The sequence below is a fragment of the Coenobita brevimanus genome, chromosome 43 (assembly GCF_032717465.1).
Source record: "Coenobita brevimanus isolate Jiangsu-jjx chromosome 43, ASM3271746v2, whole genome shotgun sequence".
NCBI classification, from domain to species: domain Eukaryota; kingdom Metazoa; phylum Arthropoda; class Malacostraca; order Decapoda; family Coenobitidae; genus Coenobita; species Coenobita brevimanus.
In genome coordinates, this window is record NC_136996.1 from 17,229,710 (window position 1) to 17,235,431 (window position 5,722).

General features: G+C 40.0%; 1 pseudogene; it reads right to left on the bottom strand.

Annotated features, from left to right (window-relative positions):
* Positions 1 to 4,670: 4,670 nt before the first annotated feature.
* LOC145397897 (5S ribosomal RNA) lies at positions 4,671 to 4,788 on the bottom strand (annotated as a pseudogene).
* Between the last annotated feature and the right edge of the window lie 934 nt (positions 4,789 to 5,722).

The following is a 5,722-nucleotide window of genomic DNA, read 5'->3' on the forward strand; positions in this document are numbered from 1 at the left end:
TGTTCAATATTTATTCGTAAATTTTCACACGAACCTTCAGTGAGACACTGGAGGTGGCTGATAGAGTGTGGATCTAGGGAGAAGTTGGCTGGAACAGAGAATAGTGACATTTGGCGACACTGTTATGTTGTATTTATTACTGGCAGCAATGTTTGCAACACAAATGGTGTCGGCACCAGCATAGTTTTGCTAGGATTGCTGTTGCACACAGTTTGACTGTGGCCACCGTCTCTCAGTCGTAGCCCACACAAGTGTTATCTACTAGTGTCGCTTACATTACACGCATCAGTGAAAGAGTTTTATATTTCGAGCAGAGTTTTCACACTACAATGAACCCAAGAATTTCGTATCCTCAAAATATCCTTGACAACACTGGACATCATACTTGACTTCAGCAATATTATCACTGGATCCACAACAGCATACTATCCACTTTAACACCGAAAAGTTTTGAGTGAACAATGGTACTCACTAACAGTCAACACCAGCTGCTGGCCAAATTGTTCCCAACCAAATTACCCACAATTTTGCCTTGGTGAGGACACACACTAATGCCTCACATTAAGAGGGATGAGAAAGAGTAAAAAAAAAATATCTTCTAATCTGATCAAAAGATAATCTTGAAACCTTACACTGACATGTGTAGAAGAAAACACCAGAATTTCAGGGAAGTAAACACACTTTATTTCTAATCCTTTTAAATCAATGAATCGAACTTCCTCTTTCTAAGAATAAACACAGAACGCTCTTCTTCCAGTCTATCGAGAGAGTATTCGTTTTTTTGCTGGGACGGCTCAGTTAGTTATAACTGCCAACCCAGAATCCTTTTTACATTTCCAACTCCCACTACCACAACCACGCCCACTCCAGCAGACTTAGCCGCCCCCGCAACACATGAGATGCCTCCAACTGGGTTTCCAGTGGAACACTATTTAAGGACTACCCTGTATACAGTATGTAGGCTTGTAAGGCATAGAGGATAACAAAATAATTAATCAAATACAGTACGTGTTAAGGCAACATCAGCATGTACTGGGGGGAGGGGGGAATACTTCGCTGGGTATTTCATCCTTTCTGCTTCTCACTTTCCTCTGCTGGATAATGTTCCTGAGCTAATAGAAGCTTGGGCTTGGCCCATAGATGATGCTGCTCAACCGTGATCCTTAAGGGGGGATAGCTACAGACATACTACAGAGGCAGTGAAATAGTAGGCAATATTTTTGTCCCTGACTGTACATTATTATCATCCACATTTCACACCTCGTTTCTCATCGAATGATGGGGCGAGGTAGGGGCAAGAGAGCATGGGAAAAAAGAAAAGAAAAACTAGCTAAAAGAGTGCCCAGTGAATGGGCCACACCATATCTGACTCACCATTTAAACCCTGGAATCCTTCCTCCTCCTCACAGGCTGTAAAGTATATTAAACTAAACTGAATGTGGGGAAATTTGCGTAATACAAGTGTTCTACTTGTTTCCATATCGATATAAAATATCTCTATATCTATCTATCAATCTATTGATATGCCACATATATATATATATATATATATATATATATATATATATATATATATATATATAATTACAGAGAGAGAGAGAGAGAGAGAGAGAGAGAGAGAAACCGTACATAGAAAACCAATAAAACAGAAAGGGCCATTGCTTTCAACCTCGTATGCCTCCAAGAAAATATCCTGCCTGGCTACAACAATATATATATATATATATATATATATATATATATATATATATGTGTGTGTGTGTGTGTGTGTGTGTGTGTGTGTGTGTGTGTGGTGTGTGTGTGTGTGTGTGTGTGTGTGTGTGAAATTCTTGAAGATGTCGAGAAGTAAAATTACTTGGGGCAAATACTAAACTTATTGAAAGATCATGATCGCGAGATAAAAAGACACATTACAATTGGAAAGCTTTCGGTAAACACAGAGTTATAATGAAAAGTAGCTTGCCACTTTGTATGAAACGAAAAGTATATAACGAATGTATAATTCCAGCTATGACGTATGGTTGTGAGACCTGGAAACTGACAAAATCGATGGAAAATTAATTAATCCGTTCACAGAGGGCAATGCAAAGGTCAATATTGGGAATAACATTAAGGGACAGGAAAAGATCTACTTGAGCGAGATAGCAGACTAAAGTCAAAGATATGATAGAAGTTATAAAAGAACAATACTGGAGGTCGGCAGGCCACGTAACAAGACTAAGGGATAACCGATGGAGCAAGAGGCTGACTGACTGGACACCAAGAGATTGTAAGCGTAGCAGAAAAAGGTCAGACAGGAGGTGGAGAGATAAGACAGAGAAATTTGCAGGGAAAATGTGGCAAAGATTGGCTCAGTCAAGGAATTCGTGGCAAAGGTTGGGGGAGAACTTTGTTCAGCAGTGGACTTGAAATGGCTGATGACAAAGATGATGATGATGATGATGATGATGATATATATATATATATATATATATATAGATATAGATAAAAAGATTGATATATATATGCGTGTGTGTGTGTGTGTGTAAAGATATATACACAGACAAATGGATAGATAGATGGAATGACTGACAGACAGATAATACAGTACCAGTATTGTTGCTGCTGTGGCCCCAGGCTCATATGAAATGTGAACCTGGTGGAGAGCAGGTTCAAGTTGCCCCTTCTCCTGTAGCCAACCAGCTTGATTTCGGAGGATAGGGAAGTCGTTGAGGGACATTTGTATTGTTTGACAGTGGAGTCACTCGGTCATGCAACAGGAAAGCGTCCCTCTCCAACACTAGTACAAGTATTGCAAAATGTTACTGAAGCTTGGTCCCAACTCGGACACATACTGAAGAAAAAAAATATCCCGCTCCTTATTATACGTCCTCGGTATTCAGGGTGGTCCATTTAATGCGCATCCCATTTTTCGTGCGTTGTGGGGAAATCTCATTCGCTCACCCTGTATATCCGTTCCTCACATGAGCACTCTGAGCCCTTCTTACAACAGAGGTCAGCTGTGATGGGTTGTAAATTGACCAGTCATTGCATACTGTAAATATTTCCACATACATTCAGCTTAGTATTCTGTCCAGTTAGGTAACTCATTTCACACAATGGTTGACAGTTGGATAGGGTTACAGTAGGTTCCATAGGCACAAGAGTGTGAAGAGGCCGGGTAAGGCATTGCTGAAATCTTTTGGGTCACATAGGCAGTCACAATAGGATGTAACTGCCAGAAGAACCGTTCACTGGAGGGTTTTTAATAGCATCCATTATGATGGCATATTAATGGATGGGTGAGCTTCTCTACGAAAGACCCTGTAAATGTGTCTCGCAGTAACATTTTCTGGAAACGAGTTGATTCAGTCCCGTACACTCCAGCAATTTCAACGAAGCCCTATATTAAAGCCTTGGAGCTCTCACTTCAACCGCATATAATTTAGCTAATTTAGTTTAGCCCCATATCAGGACCCTGAAGCTCTTGCATCTACCTAGCACTTTTGTATAGGTTTGAAGTCCTCCTTTCCACTTCCAGACCTACATTTTAAATTCTGGGGACACCATTTCCAGTGATGCGAAATGTCCCCATTGACTCCTTTTGTAACCTGATTTCTCTGCCTGTGCTCAATTAAATCTCTCATATGTATCAAAGTAAAGTTACTATTACGTCATCAGACTGGAAGTGTTAAAAAATTATTGTACCGTACATTAATCAAATCAACAGAATCACTTAACTGGGTTTCCAAGAACATATTTATTTTCTTCATTTGTTTACCAGAATTTTCTTTGTTGAATATTTTTTACCATGAAATTTTCTCTGTAAGGTATCTTCATAAGAATTTTGTCTGTAGGATGACTTCATAAGAATTTTCTCAGGAGGACAAATTTTATTCAGAAATTTTCTATGTAGGGCATTTTTACCTGGATATTTCCTGTCAGGTATTTTATACTCGAATTTCCTCTAAGGCATTCTTTTTTCTCTCAGACATTTCTCCTGTAAGGCATTTTTTACTCATTTCCTCTCTAGGGCATCACCGTCTAGGCCATTCCCTGCCAGACCCATCCTTTACGGTCACAATACTAGCATGATAGTAGCCAAGGCCAGCAGAACCCTACCCGTAACAGCTGCCCAACAACCTGCAAAGGGAGATAAAATATAAGTTAATCAGTATAGATATTGTGGTATGTAAAGGTTTCAAAGGTACTGCACATTGAACTATCTGAATTGTACAGTCGCCCGAAGAAGTGATGACAGAGAATCCAGAAGTTTCGGTCAGTAATTATGCACATGCACTTCCTTACATCTTCAATAGATTAAACCTGTTTTGTAAAATTATAACAGAAAACAATAAGCAAATACCAAAGTACCTGTACATTTTCAAAACTGGAGGGAGTAATTCGCTTGTTATGACAATAGGAAATCCCCAAACAGAACTAACTGAAAAATCAAAATTATCATTCAGGGACAGTTAGAAATAATTTGCAGAGTTTAAATCTAGTATGGCAACAAGCAATAATTTTTTAGTACTGTGAGACTGAGAAGATAAGGGCTTCAATAAGCAATTTAAATTCATTCATTCATTGCCAGGCGCCATGTATCCCAAACGGGGTGGCCAAGGGCTTAGAGTTAATTGTTTTACAGGGAGGGGCACTAATCCTCCACCAACCCCACTTGACATGTAGGGATGCCAACAGCATCTGGTATTCCCAGGCGGTCACCCATTCAAGTACTAACCAGACCCAACGTTGCTTAACTTCGCTGATCGGACGGGAAGCGGTGTACTCAAATATTTTCTACTAGAATATTAGTTAATAATTTAAAGTCATCTGTTTCTGTTTCTATGGTCTCCATGGACGACGACAGGGAGCAGCAAAATGACATAGGTTAATACACTAGTTAAACGGCTCATCAACGAGCATTAATGGAGACGACTGTTACTAAAGATATGCAGTTATTACACTGCAGCTGGCCAGGTTACCATTAACAAAAATTACCAGAAGACTTGATATAAGCCAGAGTATTTAGGACTAACGGTGAATGAACCATAAAGAACCTCGAAAATTTGCCGAACGTTGGATGGTTGAATTCTCCGAGCTAGGACCAACAGACCATAATAATAGCTCTGAAGGGCGAGGAGAGATCTTTGTAGAAACCGCTACATCTCTCACCAGAAATACTCTACCCTGATGCAAGCTCGAACTTCCAATCCTACGGTCGTGAAGGCCAAGAATCTGGGCTCCTTGAAGAATGCCAAAACTTGTGTCATAGTCTAGTACCATTTTTTTTTTTTTTAAATTTAAGCAAGAAGGACCCAAAGGCCAGGAGCCCACAAACTGGTCTCTCCCAGAAAAAACAAAAACAAGGTAACAGAGAGCCAAATTTATTCAATATTCGTTCATTTCGAGATTCCTTGACACACTGCGCTTGAAAGACTGGAGATCATAGGCACAGCAATCTCAGACAGAAGAAGACAGTTACAGAGCTGACTTGCTGGATACATGGAAGACTGGGAATAACGGAAGCAGACACTATAGAAAAGCAGTGACCATTGAGGTAGAGACAAAAAAGAGAGAAAGATGCAACAGTGCGGTGAAGAGACAGAGGTTGAAGGAATCCAGTAAGAGGAGGAGAGTTAATGAGAAAAAACTTTTGACTCCATTTTGTTGAGAAGAGCTGTATGTAGGGAGCCTCCCCACAAGTGACAGTTGTACTCTACACAGGGGCAAACAAAACCAG